Consider the following 18,847-nt stretch of genomic DNA (forward strand, 5'->3'; position numbering starts at 1 on the left):
ACAGCACTTCGTCTGTGGCGCATCGTGGTGCAAATACCTTCAGGAAGAAGTCAGTAGGACGCCACAAACGTGGTTTGCACTTGTTGTTTCACATTTCATAAAGCCTACTTTCAGATAGCTAACGAGTCCTGAACTGCTAAAAAAATCTGAATTTGGGCTGCAATCACATTATGGTATATGTGTGCATTGTCCAGAACTGTATTCGTGACCACAGATATTGTGAAGATAACTGCATGTGAGGCCTTTCTAGTGTTTAATAATGGAAATCTAGGTAGCACTAAATGACTACAGAGATAACGTCGCTTTCAAGTGTATTCATACTGAAGTTATATAATCAACAGCATGGATGAAGCACGGCTTGACAATGCCCAGGCAACAAAAGAAAATATGCAAAAGGTGGCTAAACAAAGAAGTCAGGAGAACACAGTACTCCAGAAAGACAAAGAAGAGAATGAAGATTATGGACATGGATAGATTTAGTGACCAGATGTATAGCAATACTACTAAAAATTAATATAAAAGCTTTAAATGAGATTTGAGATAGAGTGATTTTTCTGAGATGTAGTGTAGCTTTTCTCAGGAACTCTAAAAGCTAAAATTCTAAAATTTGTCGCAATTCTTAAAAGTCACTTAAAAAGTATTTCTCTGCGGCATTTTACCTTTTATCTAAGTAGAGTTCTCCTTTACTGTATGAGGAAACAGAGGAGTCTCGGTTAACATAAAACTGGAAGATTAATTTGAAAGTAACTATGAAATTATACAAAAATCTGTTGCACGTATAGTACCAGCCTTCTGTACAGACGTAAGCTGTTAATTATCAGCTTTAATATTTGATTAGTTTAAGAGGGATGGTATATTAAATCTACAATGGTAATGAAAAATTCAAATCTTTTTAAAACTGACTGTTCACGAGCGCTATCAAACAATACCTTTACAGAATATTGTGCACTATGTTACGCCTAATAGTCTCAACTTTTAACATTTTATCTGTAGTACCGTAGTAGATATCGATGTTTACATATCAATATGCATTTTGGGCGATGTCTCCCCTTAAATAGCCTCCTTGTATCGTAACTTAAACACTACCTGCAGAATCCTTCTCCACTCTAGTCAAGCTTCATTCCCTTCAGCGTATCATAAATCAACGCGTGGGACGGGCGGGCCATTCGAATTGCCTTTCATGAATACTAGCACGAGAAGCATAAATGTAAATACAGTCGCGGCTATTGCAGATTCTCGCGCCGGGAATCTGGTGTCTGCACCGCTGCCGAAATCCTGCCAGCGGCAGCGACAATCGGCGTAAGCGGCGGGCCACGCGACATTATCAGAGGCTGCAGCCTGCGTCGCGCTGTGCCGTGGGCGCCTGCACAATTGCCCACCATTCAGCGCTCCCCCGGGTACGGACGCGCGTGTGTTGCCGGCAGATTCTGGGTCTGTACGTAGGAAGCCACCCGCTGCCTGCATGATTCATGGCTGGCCAGCCGGCGGCGTGCTCCCAGTCCAGCCAAGCGGGCGCAGATAGCCGCCCGTGTGTCTCTGTGCGTAGCTGCAGCCGCTCTGATAGCCAGCTGCAGCACACACCACACCCCTACGTTTTAATTGCTCCGCCGTTTTTCACGTGGCCGGCGAGCGTTTTTACACGTCCTCGAGTCTCACAATTTGACGAATATCCAGAAGCGTCATTCCGAAGTGCTGGAACTACCGGCGACCTGCGAAAATTTATGATACGTACATACTGCACTCAGTGGACGCAGTTTAGCGACATAAATAATCAGGAGTTATTGCGCTTGTGGTTTAACGCCACACTCATTCACAAACGTTACCTCAAGCGTTTGCAGCAGAAACATTTTCTACCACAACGAATTTTCACTGTGTATTTGAGCGTGCGCTGTAGCACGAAAATCCGTTGGGGAAAGAATCCCTTCGACTGTGCGTTTGCCGTTCCTCCGCAATATCCTTTCTTCCCGCTCTGCTAGTCCCGCGAACTACACTCCTGGAAATTGAAATAAGAACACCGTGAATTCATTGTCCCAGGAAGGGGAAACTTTATTGACACATTCCTGGGGTCAGATACATCACATGATCACACTGACAGAACCACAGGCACATAGACACAGGCAACAGAGCATGCACAATGTCGGCACTAGTACAGTGTATATCCACCTTTCGCAGCAATGCAGGCTGCTATTCTCCCATGGAGACGATCGTAGAGATGCTGGATGTAGTCCTGTGGAACGGCTTGCCATGCCATTTCCACCTGGCGCCTCAGTTGGACCAGCGTTCGTGCTGGACGTGCAGACCGCGTGAGACGACGCTTCATCCAGTCCCAAACATCCTCAATGGGGGACAGATCTGGAGATCTTGCTGGCCAGGGTAGTTGACTTACACCTTCTAGAGCACGTTGGGTGGCACGGGATACATGCGGACGTGCATTGTCCTGCTGGAACAGCAAGTTCCCTTGCCGGTCTAGGAATGGTAGAACGATGGGTTCGATGACGGTTTGGATGTACCGTGCACTATTCAGTGTCCCCTCGACGATCACCAGAGGTGTACGGCCAGTGTGGAGATCGCTCCCCACACCATGATGCCGGGTGTTGGCCCTGTGTGCCTCGGTCGTATGCAGTCCTGATTGTGGCGCTCACCTGCACGGCGCCAAACACGCATACGACCATCATTGGCACCAAGGCAGAAGCGACTCTCATCGCTGAAGACGACACGTCTCCATTCGTCCCTCCATTCACGCCTGTCGCGACAGCACTGGAGGCGGGCTGCACGATGTTGGGGCGTGAGCGGAAGACGGCCTAACGGTGTGCGGGACCGTAGCCCAGCTTCATGGAGACGGTTGCGAATGGTCCTCGCCGATACCCCAGGAGCAACAGTGTCCCTAATTTGCTGGGAAGTGGCGGTGCGGTCCCCTACGGCACTGCGTAGGATCCTACGGTCTTGGCGTGCATCCGTGCATCGCTGCGGTCCGGTCCCAGGTCGACGGGCACGTGCACCTTCCGCCGACCACTGGCGACAACATCGATGTACTGTGGAGACCTCACGCCCCACGTGTTGAGCAATTCGGCGGTACGTCCACCCGGCCTCCCGCATGCCCACTATACGCCCTCGCTCAAAGTCCGTCAACTGCACATACGGTTCACGTCCACGCTGTCGCGGCATGCTACCAGTGTTAAAGACTGCGATGGAGCTCCGTATGCCACGGCAAACTGGCTGACACTGACGGCGGCGGTGCACAAATGCTGCGCAGCTAGCGCCATTCGACGGCCAACACCGCGGTTCCTGGTGTGTCCGCTGTGCCGTGCGTGTGATCATTGCTTGTACAGCCCTCTCGCAGTGTCCGGAGCAAGTATGGTGGGTCTGACACACCGGTGTCAATGTGTTCTTTTTTCCATTTCTAGGAGTGTATATTCTGGATGCTGGGAGGTGAGGCACTGGCGGAACTAAACCTGTGGGAGCGGCGTCTGCATAGATGACGCCAAAGACAATGGCTTTGTCTGGTTAGTCGTTGATTTGACGACTTTTCAAGAGCCATGATAAACAGGCATTGGTCGAATTTTTGTCATTGTAACATCTCATATCTTCGACTCAAATATGGACCTCGAGTGCGCATTTATCTGATGCTGAAGACAAGTTTAGAACAACATGACAATGAAGAGATTGCATTCAACCCAGCTACAAAATCGTATGAAAGGGTCAAGGCAGTTAGGAAAATCACATAATATTACAAATAAAATACGAGGCGTGTTTTTTTTAAAGTAAGCACCGTTTTGAAATTAAAAAAAGACGTGCTAATATATGTCATTAATTTTATTTTTACATGAAAGCCTGTACCTTAATCTACGCACTGACGCCACTATAGTCTGATTCTTCCTTGCTTACGTTGTGTACTGAGTGTTTAAGATGCCTTCGATAATCGTGAGTCCCGCCGACTGTGAAGTAAGGGCTGTTATAAGATTTCTTAGTGATAAAGGCCTAAAAGCGATCGATATTCGTCGTGAGATCTGTGCAGTTTACGGAGAAAACATTATGAGTGATGGAATGGTAAGAAAGTGGGTGAGAGCATTTAAAGATGGCCGCACAAATGTGCATGATGAACAACGGAGTGGGCGTCCTTCGGTCGTTAATGAAAGTTTGGTGCAGGAAGTGGACAATAAGGTGAGAGAAAACAGACGCTCTACGATTTCCTCCTTGCTGGATAACTTTCCTAATGTTTTTCGCAGTGTTTTGTATGGCATTGTGACTGAGCACTTGAATTACCGGAAATTGTGCGCACGTTGGGTACCGAAAATGTTGACGGATGTGCACAAAACCAAATGTTTAGACAGTCCATTGACTTTCCTTGAGCGGTACCACAACGACGGTGATGATTTCTTAAGCCAAATTGTTACGGACGATGAAACATGGGTGGCCTACGTCACACCAGAATCAAAGCAACAGTCCATCGAAGTTGAACAAGGGCATCGTTTTGCTGCAGGACAATGCCCGTCCGCATGTGACGAATCGGACCAAAGATCTCATCACATATTTGCGATGGGAAACTCTAGACCATCCTCCGTACAGCCCCAATCTTGCGCTCACCGACTACCATCTGTTCCTGCAGTTAAAGAAACACCTGGGCGGTCAGCGTCTTCAAGACGATGACGAAGTCAAAAGAGTGGTGATGTAGTGGTTAACAAGTTAGGCGGCTGACTGCTATGGGGATGGTATTCAGAAACTGGTATAACGCTGTGAAAAGTGCCTGTCCGAAGACTGGTTTGTTGAGATCTCCACGTAACTCTGTCTTGTACAAGCATCTGTTTCTCCTAATAACTACTGCAACCCACATTCATAATTTGAAACTGTGTACTGTACTCGTCTCTTGATTTTCCTTTGTAGTCTATACGGCTCACACTTCCTTCTAGTAAATTAACGATTCCCTTATGTGTTAGAATGAGTCCTACCTATCAACCGATTCCTTCTTTTATTTAAGATACATCACAGATTTCTTCATTCCCCAATTCTACTTAGTATCTCCTCATTATATACATGATCTGCCCATCTACTCATCAATATTCTTCTGTAGCATCTTATTTCAAAAGTTTATATTCTCTTCTTGTTGCAACTGGCTACACTCCAGAAAAATGCATTCACAAAAAGGCTTCCTTAAATTTATAATCGATGTCAACAAATTTCTCTTCTTCAAAAATGATTTCCTTGCCATTTCAATCTACATTTAGTACTCTGCCTACTTCGGCCATCATCGGTAATTTTTCTGCCCAAATAGCTAAACTCATCTACTACTTTTAGTGTCTCGTTTCCTGATGTAATTCCCTAAGCATAACCTAATTTAATTTGCGTTCATGCTATTACCATTGTTTTGCTTTACCTGATAGTCGTCTGCTGTCCTCCTTTAAAGACACTGTCCATTTCGTTCAGCTTCACTTCCAGGTTCTTTGTTGTCTCTGACAGAATTACAATGTCGCAGCAAACTTCAAAGTTTTTATTTCTCCTCGCTGAACTTTAATTCCCTTTCCAAATTACTCCTTGCTTCCTTCTGGGTTTTCTGAGTGTATTAATCGATTACAATTTTATTGCACTTCAGAGTGAGGGCGCTTCGTTGGGCTTATCGTGAGTTTCTGTCGTAAAATTTCACGAGGACACGCTGAATCACATTTTACACCTTAGACCTTCAGAAACTGAAAGAGTGTGTTCCAGTCAACACTATCAAAAGCTTTCCCCAAATCTACGTTTACTATAAACGTAGGTTTGCCTTTCCGTAACCTATCTTCTAAGGTAAATCGTAGAGTCAATAATGCCTCGTAACAACGTTTCTCTGGCAACGAAACTGATCTTTCCCATGTCGGCATCTACCAGGTTTTCCGTTCGTCTCTAAAGATGTCGTGGTAGTACTTTTCAACGATGGTTTACTGAAGTGATAGTTCGGTAATATTCACAACTGTCAGCACTTGTTTCCTTAGGAAATAGAAATATTATTATGTTCTTGAAGTCTGACAATATTTTTCCTGTCTCATATATCTTCCACACCGGGTGGAATAGTTGTCATGGCTCGCTCCCAGGAATGTCAGCAGGTCTGAGGATATGTCGTACACTCCATGGGTCTTCTTTCGACTCACGTCTTTCAGTGTTCTGTAAGTTTCTTGTCGCAGCATCATATCTTCCATTTCATTTGCTTCCTCTTCCCATTTTATAATATTGCCTTCAGGTTCAGTTCCCTTGTATAGCCTCACTATATATTTCTTGCACATTCCCATTTTCTCTTCTTTGCAGAGTTCTGGTTTTCGATCGATATTCATACAGCTGCTTCTCTTTTCTCCAAAGGCCTCTTTAATTTTTCTGTAGTCAATATCTATCTTTACCCTCGTTATACATGCTCCTATATACCAACATTTCTCCTGTAGTCACTCCCGTTTATCCATTTTGCACTTCCTGTTAATCTAAATTTTAGACATTTGTGTTCCCTTCTGCCTGCTTCATTTTCTGCTTTTTTGTACTTTCTACTTTCATCAACCAAATTCAATACGTCCTGTGATATCTATGGATTTATATTAGACACCTTTTTACTTATGTCATTGACTGCTGCTTTCACTATTTCATGTCTCAAAACTATCCTCCCGTCTCCAACTGCATTACTCTCTCGTGTGCCAATCAATCATTGCCTAATACTCACTTTGAACCTCCCAACAACCTAAAGTTCTTTCAACTTATCCTGGTCCCATCTCCTTATTTTCTTACCTTTGTTTTTTTTCAAATTTCTTGGTTTTAATCTACAGCTCATAACCAATAAATTATTGTCAGATTAAACATCTGGCCCTGAAAATGTCTTCAGAACTAGTTCTAAAATCTCTATCTTACCATGGTAATTTCAACCTGAAACATTCCACACCCCGATATGTAGGAGACTAGTTTTTGAAAAGACGTGAAGTATTTTAGTCTTTTCTGCTTTACTTGCTGTGTCACAGCAGTTTGATCGCAGAATGTCTGAACAGAAACTTTAATTAATTTCATTTCTCATGTAGTTTTGTTACGTGTAAATTTTAATTAACATATTTTTTGACATATAACTCCCATTTACAACAAATATGAACTAATAATTTAAAATATCAATGCAAATATAATATTAGAAATGTAATCATGTAGTACCTCACATTGTTGTTCAATTTAGTCTTTGTGCGACTGGTTCTGGTCAAAAGCCATTATAGGAAATTTGGAAATTTGTGGTAAGATCTTAGGGGACCAAATTGCTGAGGTTATCGGTCCCTAAGCTTACACACTGCTTAATCTAACTTAAACTAAGTTACGCTAAGGAAAACACACACACACACACACACACACACACACACACACACACAAACACACACACATACCCGAGGGAGGACTCGAATCTCCGACGGTAGGAGCCTTGCGAACCTTGACAGGACGACCCAGACCGCGCGGCTACCTCGCGTAGCAAAAACCATTATACAACACGGATTTTTGATAACAGCAAGAGTTAAATCCATGAATCAAAAGCACACAATCTCAAAAATTTCATGTTTACAAATAAAGTTAAATAACATGCCATGCATCTACCCTTGCTTGATGGAACATTATTTACAAATATTTTATTTCTAAGTTTTATATGCAACTGTAATTGTTAACATCAATCTATTTTGGATACAGCTAGCTTCTGCTGTTGTCTTGCAAGCAAAAGAAATATCCCGAAAACATGGGGGAAACTAGGAGACTAGAATCACATTTAACTGGTTACCAGTACAAAAATACTGAGATCTAGTGAATGGATGGATATCTACTGGTGTGTCTGATGAGCAAAACAGCCTACACAACGTTAATGTCAATATGGAAGACTTGGGAAGACTGAAGACAATTTTCGTAAAACTAAAGCTGTAAGAGGAAGAAATGTATGGTTTCATAGCGGAAGGAATAAGCATCATTTTAAAGCGGTATTAACTGTCGACAGGCTGTGATGATTTATGGTTTCAGTTGGTGATAGCAGTTTAACAACACACTCTATCACGAGATATTGTGTTTCTTCCTCTGTTTAAGGTCACACTCATTTACAAACGTTACACATAAGTCTGTATCTGACACTTGTTGTTAGATTAAAGATTAGATTAGATTAGTACTTGTTCCATAGATCATGAATAAGACACTTCGTAATGATGTGGAACGTGTCAGGTTAATAAAAGGTGTCTATACAAGATATTACATTAGACAAAATATTACATGACACTCAATTTTTCTTTTTTTTTTGAGTTTGGGAAATTACCCACTTACAATATCCAAAAATTCATCTAATGAGTCGATGAGTAGAAGGAGTTGTCATTAAGAAATTCTTTTAATTTCCTTTTAAATGCTATATGGCTATCTGTCAGACTTTTGATGCTATTAGGTAAGTGACCAAAGACTTTTGTGGCAGCATAATTTAACCCCTTCTGAGCCAAAGTTAGATTTAACCTTGAGTAGTGAACATCATACTTTCTCCTAGTGTTGTAGCCATGTACACTGCTATTACTTCTGAATACGTTCGGATTGTTAATAACAAATTTCATAGGTGAAAATATATATTGTGAAGCTACAGTGAAGATTTCTAGCTCTTTAAATAAGTGTCTGCAGGATGATCTTGGATGAGCTCCAGCAGTTATTCTGATTACACGCTTTTGTGCAAGGAACACTCTTTTACTCAGTGATGAGTTACCCCAGAATATGATGCCATACGAAAGCAGAGAATCAAAATAGGCGTGGTAAGCTAATTTACTCAGATGTATATCGCCAAAATTTGCAATGACCCTAATAGCATAAGTAGCTGAACTCAAACGTTTCAGCAGATCCTCAGTGTTTTTTTTCCAGTTCAACCGCTCATCAATGCATACACCTAGAAATTTTGAATATTCTACCTTAGCTACCGATTTCTGATCGAAGTCTATATTTATTAATGGGTTCATTCCATTTACTGTGATGAACTGCATATACTGTACTTTGTCAAAGTTTAATGTGAGCCCATTTGCAGAGAACCACTTAATGATTTTATGAAAAACCTTCTTTACAATTTCACAAGTTAATTCTTGTCTGTCTGGTGTGATAGCTATACTTGCATCCTCGGCAAAAAGTACCAGTTTTGCATCTTGTAACTGAAGGTAAAATGCTCTAGGTTGTTCCGCCCCATGAAGTTCCGCTTCTGTTATCTTATCACACAATCGATGTATCGAACCTTCTGCTGAGATTTCTTCAGGGCCTCATGGTGCTTCGTGTTAGTTGAACATTGTCAGACACCAATGTCGCGTTCACTAACAAAAGCGGTTCTCCCCGCTCTTATTTTGAATAAATGTGGCTATTGAGTGAAATTTTTCCTCTTACAATTGATAGTCTATCATCAATAGGAGATTACAGCAGCCAGTCCCAAACCAAGTCACTACAAGTAGTAGTATAAAGCCGTCTGTGAAGCAATTTTGATGTCAAATTGATATGCACATTAATTAAATTGATCAATTAATAACCCCCACCCATCCAATCTTGATGACGCCACGTGTTTCTTCAGCTACATGAGTGACTCAGCACCCTCATCCCCCTCGCCCCTATCCACCCTCATCTCCCTCCAACCTACCCTATTGGCAGGAATTTCGTATTTTGGCAGGAGTTTCGAATTTTGGTGGGAATTTCGAATTTTGGTGGGAATTTTGAATTTTGGGGGGAATTTCTTTGTCCCAGAGCTGTGCTGACATCCCCCCTCACCCCACCCCCAATTGGGAATTGACGGGAAATTAAACTTGGCGGTAACCTTTATGGGACTTGAACCCTGGTCCTGCTGGGCGGGAAACTCAAGTGTATACCCCTGACACAATTAAACCACCAGAGGCACTTGGAATTGATGGGAAATTAAAAATGGCTGTGCTCTTTCTGGGACTTGAACCCTTATTCTACTGGATGGAAAAACCAAGTGCACTCCCTAACACATGTAATCTTCCCAGAAGCAGGAGAGGAAGATTAGGTTAATCTACTTTATTTATTTTGGTTGGGAAACTGACACAAAGGTCGATGCTAATCACACAATTAATCACAAATATTGGGCCTAATTACACAACTGTATGCATAGCGCTACACAAGGATGGCATAAAAGCTCAATACAGCTCAAAAACTGACGATACCATACAATTGGTGTTATCCTGCTGGGAAAAAATTTCGCAGTACCACTCGTTACTAGCGGCACACACACTCAAACTTTACCCTACACCTACAAGCTGGTGGGAAAAAGACAGTGGTGTAAGGTACTATCTTTATTCTTTTTGGTGAGGAATACGTTCAACTGATTAGATGCTGGTGCTAGACAGTGACAAATTCAAAATAGCACACAGTACCTATCGCTGTTTGATGTCAGAGTTCGCTACAGATGCCTGCTCAAAAAGCATCCTGCAGACCAGGTAATCAGGGCCAATACACGCTACCACAACTAATGGAAAAAAAGTGCCACAGTTCTAATTACACTTCGAAATAGTTGTGAATAAACGAGCACTCGCAATAAACGGGTCATAATGCAGTACATGTACTGGGGGAAAATCGTCGTCCTAAAAGACTTCAGAGTGCTGAGGGATGGTAGATGAATGTGCATTCTTCTTGATGTACAATCAATAACTGCTGAAAACCAAGGCCTTCTTACTTCACACCTCCCCCTTCCCCCCTCTACGATGCTCTGCCAAGTGTCTCGCGCCCCCACTACCACCCTGCACACGGCTCCCAACCATCTGGCCGCCACCTTAAGGCGATGCTCCTATGCCAACATAGCAGGAGATAAAAGGACGACTGCCTCAAGTGCAACTTTTTCATCTAAAATACAGCGACAGAGCCCCCATGCACCACAGACACATCCCTGCTGCCACTTCCTTTACGCCACTCACGATATGCTGCATGCCCTCAGACCACAGTCCTAGACAACACGAAAGGGAAATTAAGTAGCATAACCCAGCCCGTCTGGACAACGGTCCAGTTAGTCTGCACTACTCGGGTTTCCACCATCTGGCCACCACCTTAAGGCGACGCTCTTAGAGCAACACAGTAGTAGGTTAACTGTTATGCACATGTGTATTACAAACATACATATAAATTGAGGGAAAATACGCCGAAATGTGGGGAAACTGGGGGAGTACTTGCATGTCTTCTGATTGGTGCAGAACAATTCTTGTACATGGGACCGAGAATACAATAGCAAGAGGAATGCAGGAAAACTGCGAGATGGAAGCACCGGGAACTGTGGACACAATCTTTTATTTTTAGTCAAGATAACATTCTAGTGTATTTCTGTTGGGGTAATAGTGACACACGAGCGTTGACTGCTGTCTTCGATGTTTTTTCTCGAAGAAAGAGAGCCATCTGCCTCTAAACTTACTTGAATATGCGTTAAAGGATGACAGAGATTGGATGGAGTGATAGGGTAAGATGGAGCTGTAACAAGGTAGTATTTAATGGTACACTGACGATGCATTCTAGACAGAGAGAGGGATATGGTGCTGCAGGTCGTTTGACCATTTTTTTTTTTTTACGTTGCTCTCTTGGGATGTACCAGTTGTGTGACATGACCTGCTTCCGACTCGCATACAACTGTATGTTCTGTGTATGACTTAGAGCACTGTCTACTTGCGATCATTAACATCAGAGGACTTCCATCGTGTTATGACACATTCCTCTAGACGATCAAAGATTTATGCGAGGCACTCCACCCCCCTGCCGCATCTTTGGCATAAAATCGAGTCGTCAGTTTCTAAGTTAGCGACAGAGGTTTGTGAGGTAGTACAATCCCCACATAAACATCTTATTGACAGATGTCCTGTTCATGGAGATAGTGGCAGCATTACATGTAATTTCACATGTCAAACACCGCTGCTATTCATTTGTCCCTTTCTTTGTAGAAGGCATTCTCCATTACTAAAGATCTTTTTACATAGGACTGATGCAAGCATAGTATAATTTCTGAACCGTGATCGGATGTGAATAGTGGGGAGCTATACACCTCTGGAAAGCTATATTGTACGTGTATGACAAGGAACCGATGTTTTAAGGAAGTACTTTTTCATTTTACAGTTTATCACCACAGTTTATCATAGAGAAACCTGCAAGGAGAATGTATGCCATGTGCAGGAAAAATATTTCTTACATTGGGATAGTAACAGTGTTGCATTCCATACGAGTAATTAGTCGCAAACAGCAACGATCTAACATATAGCGAGTTTTAAGTGCCGAACATCGCAGCATTAGGAGTGCATGTGTTTGTTTTCTCTTGCCAGTACCTTCTTGGTAATGACCCCAGACACGATAACAATACTTTAGTATTGATAGCGCAGTTGATTTACATAAAACGCAACATACTCCATCTGCCTGGAGCTCCATCATACATAAAAGCCACATATTTCTTATTGTAAACCGTCTGTTATACCATTGCAACAGTTTCATATCTGCTGTATACCGATAAGGGTTGCTAACCTCCTGGAGAAAACTTGTGCTCGTGGTTGGGTGTGGGACAGCAGTTGCATCTGCGGTTCGCATTGTTCCTACCTGAAACGTGGAATGTAGCGGCCTACCCTCCTGGTCAGCTGCATGGAGCGTTGGTCAGGGACAATGCGAGGAGATAATTCAGTCTCTAACTTTATTCTAAGAATGCGAGAATGCCCTGTGACTTCCATCCACATAGAGAAAGATCATAAGTTACACACTATGATCGAGGTGCTAGAGAGATGTAGGTTGCTGTCTGGTATACTTTGGTGTATATGTTCGAGAGTTAATAATGAATGGAGACACTGCACAGTCATCTACATACATTCGCGACGGTACTTGCAAAGTAGTGGAGGGGTTGTTTAGCGATGATACAGAAATTGGTAAGCATGCTGCCACGTCATTGGTCAGTGTCCGAAATTACGATAAAATTGCTAAAATTGCTCGTACTATCATCTATTATGCTTATTATTACAATACATTGACGGTATCTTTTCCATTCCAACAGTCCAGGTATGCTGCTGAATACCACATAATGTGATTTACATCGTGCAATGTCTCGTTTCCTGGGGGAATCAATAGACCAAACGTGTTAATGTCAGTTTAGAATCAGGCACAGACGTTGAAGTCGTGGTGGAAAAAAATATATGGCAGTGTACAATGCGTGTTACAGCAGAAAAGGTGGTGTATCAAACAACGAAACAGGGTCCCTCTCCTGCGACTGATAACATGTGGGGGAAGGTTTACGTACAGTACAGGCGATGAAACTTTACGTCGATATGTGCAAGCAACGTCGATCACTGGGCATCTGATCCAATGGATAAATACCTGTATACTTAATAGGATCGCCGCATATACTCGATGCCGGCTCATAAACAGTACTCGTTTTCTATACATCGGAAAAGAGAGATGTGGTAAAAATTTATCGGATGAAATTAATGGAGCCTTCGTAATTCATCTCTGCTGGATGCTACAGAATAACGATGATAGATTGTGTGGGTGATAGACGTGAATCGATCCTGAGTGGCATGGAGCTGCTTCAATGTTGAGTCTTCCTAATTTTCCCAGCAAGAAACACCAGCATACTGTTAGTACTGTCATCGTGTTGTAGGAGCAGGCTTCATTTGATGCTCACCTTACACATCATACATGCGTGGCGGAGCTACGACATGTTCCCACTTCCACCGAGTAGTCAAAACACCCTCCTATAGCATTACCTCAGCTCACTCTGTTTCTAAACAGGTTGGAGAATGTGGTGGATCTTGCTCTTTCCGACTCGCAGATAAAATTGCTAAAATTGATCTCGCTATCAACTGTGGTGTGTATTACAGTACACCACTCCATATCAATGGCGTCTTTCCAATCCCAACCATCCACTGGGTGCGCTGTTGATTACCGCATAATGATTGACTACCACTCCATTGAGATGGAGGAAACCTTGACAGAACCCAGGATATCTGCTACTTGTTGCTGTGGTACATGGGATTAAATGTAGAGGTCATCTCCTTAATATAGTTCTTTGGAGCGTTCCTCATTGCTACAGCCTCGTCCTATTTACATACGCTGTGATACCCTACGCATGTTTTTATTTTCATTTTTTTAAATTTTTGCGCCAATAAGATAACAGTACCTCTTTTTATTTGTGCTATCTCATGCGTATTGTGAACAGCACCTTCCGGCGATGATCAACACCAGAACAGTAATCGTGTACATGACTGCAAAATGAAGGAACAATGCTTTTCGAGATGGAGCACCAATACATCTGCTACCCTTTCGATGAGAAGATGAGATTAACTGTACACCTTTGAATAGTTATTGGAAGCGCTCTACAATACCACAAACTCTTCCAGTTCCCATACGATGCGATGTATTCCAAATTTTTGTCAATGAGAAACATCGCTTCTGTGTTTTATTTCTACTAGCCGTGGTGTGGTAACTGTACAGTTTATGCCATGCGATGTTCAGTTTTCTGTGAGAGCCAGAGGATCGAAGCGTGTTAATGTCAGTTTATGGGTTTGCATGGGTCTGTAAGTCATGGTAGAAAAAACAAAGTGTATGGCGGTGTACACTTACTGGATATCTTACAACCGAAAAAAAAAACAGCGTGTTAAATTTCTTATGAAGGAGCAGTACAGAAACTTTCTCGTGTGATTGATAGTCTGTTGGATATGGTCATCCTACAGTACAGGTGATGAAACTTTACACCAGTCTGCGGAAACAACTTCGATCATGAACGGCCTGCTCCAATTAACCAATAAAAAAGCGCTCCATCGTCAGGCCACGAGTGGCCTATCGGCACCATCCGACAACCGTGTCATCCTCAGTGGAGGATGCGGATAGGAGGGGTGTGTGGTCAGCACACCGCTCTCCCGGTCGTTATGATGATATTCTTGACCGAAGTCGATACTATTCGGTCGAGTAGCTCCTCAATTGGCATCATGAGGCTGAGTGCACGAAGAAAAATGGCAACAGGATGGTCACCCATCCAAGTGCCCACCACGCCCGACAGCGCTTAACTTCGGTGATCTCACAGGTACCGGTGTATCCACTGCGGCAAGGCCAATGCCCCCAATTAACCAATACCTGTATATTTAATAGGATCGCCACTTACGTTTGGGTGATATTAATGCACCCTGAGAGCCACAGATCTCGTTCGGACTACCTGTTTGTAGTTTGGAGATGTGTTACAAAATCTTCATCCCTCCACTATGCCATATACACTCCTGGAAATGGAAAAAAGAACTCATTGACACCGGTGAGTCAGACCCACCATACTTTCTCCAGACACTGCGAGAGGGCTGTACAAGCAATGATCACACGCACGGCACAGCGGACACACCAGGAACCGCGGTGTTGGCCATCGAATGGCGCTAGCTGCGCAGCATTTGTGCACCGCCGCCGTCAGTGTCAGCCAGTTTGCCGTGGCATACGGAGCTCCATCGCAGTCTTTAACACTGGTAGCATGCCGCGACAGCGTGAACGTGAACCGTATGTGCAGTTGACGGACTTTGAGCGAGGGCGTATAGTGGGCATGCGGGAGGCCGGGTGGACGTACCGCCGAATTGCTCAACACGTGGGGCGTGAGGTCTCCACAGTACATCGATGTTGTCGCCAGTGGTCGGCGGAAGGTGCACGTGCCCGTCGACCTGGGACCGGACCGCAGCGACGCACGGATGCACGCCAAGACCGTCGGATCCTACGCAGTGCCGTAGGGTACCGCACCGCCACTTCCCAGCAAATTAGGGACACTGTTGCTCCTGGGGTATCGGCGAGGACCATTCGCAACCGTCTCCATGAAGCTGGGCTACGGTCCCGCACACCGTTAGGCCGTCTTCCGCTCACGCCCCAACATCGTGCAGCCCGCCTCCAGTGGTGTCGCGACAGGCGTGAATGGAGGGACGAATGGAGACGTGTCGTCTTCAGCGATGAGAGTCGCTTCTGCCTTGGTGCCAATGATGGTCGTATGCGTGTTTGGCGCCGTGCAGGTGAGCGCCACAATCAGGACTGCATACGACCGAGGCACACAGGGCCAACACCCGGCATCATGGTGTGGGGAGCGATCTCCTACACTGGCCGTACACCACTGGTGATCGTCGAGGGGACACTGAACAGCGCACGTTACATCCAAACCGTCATCGAACCCATCGTTCTACCATTCCTAGACCGGCAAGGGAACTTGCTGTTCCAACAGGACAATGCACGTCTGCATGTATCCCGTGCCACCCAACGTGCTCTAGAAGGTGTAAGTCAACTACCCTGGCCAGCAAGATCTCCGGATATGTCCCCCATTGAGCATGTTTGGGACTGGATGAAGCGTTGTCTCACGCGGTCTGCACGTCCAGCACGAACGCTGGTCCAACTGAGGCGCCAGGTGGAAATGGCATGGCAAGCCGTTCCACAGGACTACATCCAGCATCTCTACGATCGTCTCCATGGGAGAATAGCAGCCTGCATTGCTGCGAAAGGTGGATATACACTGTACTAGTGCCGACATTGTGCATGCTCTGTTGCCTGTGTCTATGTGCGTGTGGTTCTGTCAGTGTGATCATGTGATGTATCTGACCCCAGGAATGTGTCAATAAAGTTTCCCCTTCCTGGGACAATGAATTCACGGTGTTCTTATTTCAATTTCCAGGAGTGTATGATGTGTAGTCTTCCTGAAATACCACCGTAAGTACTCGTACTATCTCTCCTACTACCTCGTGTTGCAGGGCAAAGCTTCGTTTGGCGCTGACCTTACACACTGTATATGGTTGGTTGGGCTATGACAACGTGTTCCCATTTCCGCCGAGTGGTCAAAACGCGCTCCTGTCACATTAACTCAGCTCGCCCTCTTTCCCCACAGGATGTTGAAGGTCTTAGATATAGTGCTCTCGACTTCCGTACAGGTCAGACTAAAGCTGGGACGGTCACATGGACAAAGCTGCAGGTAGGGCGGGACAGAGACTTAGGAGCAGTTATAAGATGCAGAGAGACTGTCTAAAGACAGCGCTGGAGTTCTTGGTGTATTGGATCCTTAGCAGGTATGTTCGAAAAAAAAAGGTTATTCATTTCCAGATACTAGTGTGGAAGGTAGGAGACGAGGTACTGGCGGAATTAAAGCTGTGAGGACGCGGTGTGAATCGTGCTTGGGTAGCTCAGTCGGTAGAGCACTTACCCTCGAAAGGCAAAGGTCCCGAGTTCGAGTCTCGGTCCGGCATACAGTTTTAATCTGCCAGGAAGTCTCATTGAAAGTCGTCTCTACAGGATCCAACGCAAATATATGATTCAATGGATAGAAATGGCTGACAGCATTTCTGCCTGAAAGCTTAACACTATCGGCGACTGTGTATGCCTGTAGACTCAAGACCGCTTTTTATGCAGTGTGATGGTAACATATGCGTTATGATCGTGTTTTTAAATAGTGCATTCCTTACACGAAATGTACGTTGTGGGTTGTAGAATCATTTTTAATAGCGTTCCTCGAAAAGAACATCGTGTTCCCTCCATGTATTACCAGTTGTCCTACTTGGCGAGTGTAATACGACTGCTGAATTTTTTTTTTTTTTTTTTTTGCCATACAAAGTGACTCTCATGATCGATTCAATTAATTAGCCTATCAAATTGACATCAATGACGTGACGCCTGACGGGTGGAAGAGACGGCTAGAACACCACAGAATGATTCGTGACAAGCGTTTTTCTCTTCTTTTTATTTCGTTGCGGCGATATCTTTCAATCTCCCATCTACACAGGGCGAACAAGCTCTCACGATTTGTTTCGTAAACGCTAGTATGAAACAGCATCACACTGGAGCCCTGTCATAGTGTACAAAACAGTTACTTTCTCTTCAATTATAGCTTCTTGTTGTCAAACGTAAAATGAATGTGTGTTTTCGGACATGCGTGCCTCTGGCGTGAAAGATTGTCTGAAATGCCTATAATACACACGTGCATGACATTTTATTTACAGACACTGATCGCTCGAGTCCCAATCGGATCATGTAATTTGTTCAACGAGCTGAAAGAAATTGCTTAATAGAGATTTTTTTTCTTTGGCGTTTAAATTATCGCTTTTTCTTTACTCTGTAGATGGTTTCGAATTAACGAGGACATTCTGCGGTGACCGGTAGTTCTCGCATCAAAATAGTTGAAGACTTTTTTTCTCATTTTTCGCAGGGTGGGCATGTCTCTGCTGATCATTTGTGACCGGTGGCGGTGCACTTCGCTGGACGTCACAAAATAATGAGATGTGACTGCAGTCGAACATAAAAATTATACAGATTTTACTCATAAAACTAAAAGAAAATGGACTTTACCTATTTATTGTGATCGCAAATGTGTTTTTCTTTTTTAGGGTGTGGGTCCGGGGTCGAAGGGGCGGGAGGCGGGGGGGAGGGGGCATGTCTTCTGTGAAGGTCGCCGGCCACAGCCGCTCTCGGTAGGGGGGCGGGGCGGTCCGCGTGTGGGGGCTCTGTTGGTGCTTTTTAGGCGAACAAGTTGCACATGAGGAGGTCGTCCTTCTATCTCCTACTATGTTGCGGTAGGAGCGGCCAGATGGTGGAAAGCCGAGTGCGGGCAGGTCGAAACAAAATTTTTAAATACGGAGAATTTTTTGAACGAAAGTTCACAAATTGGAGAAAATGTTAAATTAAACAACAATTGTTCAATGTAGACATCGTGGTTGGCAATTTGCTGGCTATTTTGTGTTTTTTGTTTCGAGTAATGCTTTGAAACTATTTTTCAGAGTCCACATAGGTGCAATACTTGAGATAAGGAGACTTGAGTTATTAAATAAAGACAAAATACAAAATAAAAAGAACGGAGATGAAAAGTATAGGTCAGATGGTTAGAGTGGTTTATGCAACGATAGAATTTCATATAAAC

General features: G+C 44.0%; 1 non-coding gene across 1 annotated transcript; it reads left to right on the forward strand.

Annotated features, from left to right (window-relative positions):
- Window positions 1-17,108: 17,108 nt before the first annotated feature.
- On the forward strand, window positions 17,109-17,183 carry Trnas-cga (transfer RNA serine (anticodon CGA)). The gene has a single exon. It is a non-coding gene; the product is annotated as a tRNA-Ser (tRNA).
- The last annotated feature ends 1,664 nt before the right edge of the window (window positions 17,184-18,847 follow it).

The sequence above is a fragment of the Schistocerca cancellata genome, chromosome 9, assembly GCF_023864275.1.
Source record: "Schistocerca cancellata isolate TAMUIC-IGC-003103 chromosome 9, iqSchCanc2.1, whole genome shotgun sequence".
In the NCBI taxonomy this organism is placed as follows: domain Eukaryota; kingdom Metazoa; phylum Arthropoda; class Insecta; order Orthoptera; family Acrididae; genus Schistocerca; species Schistocerca cancellata.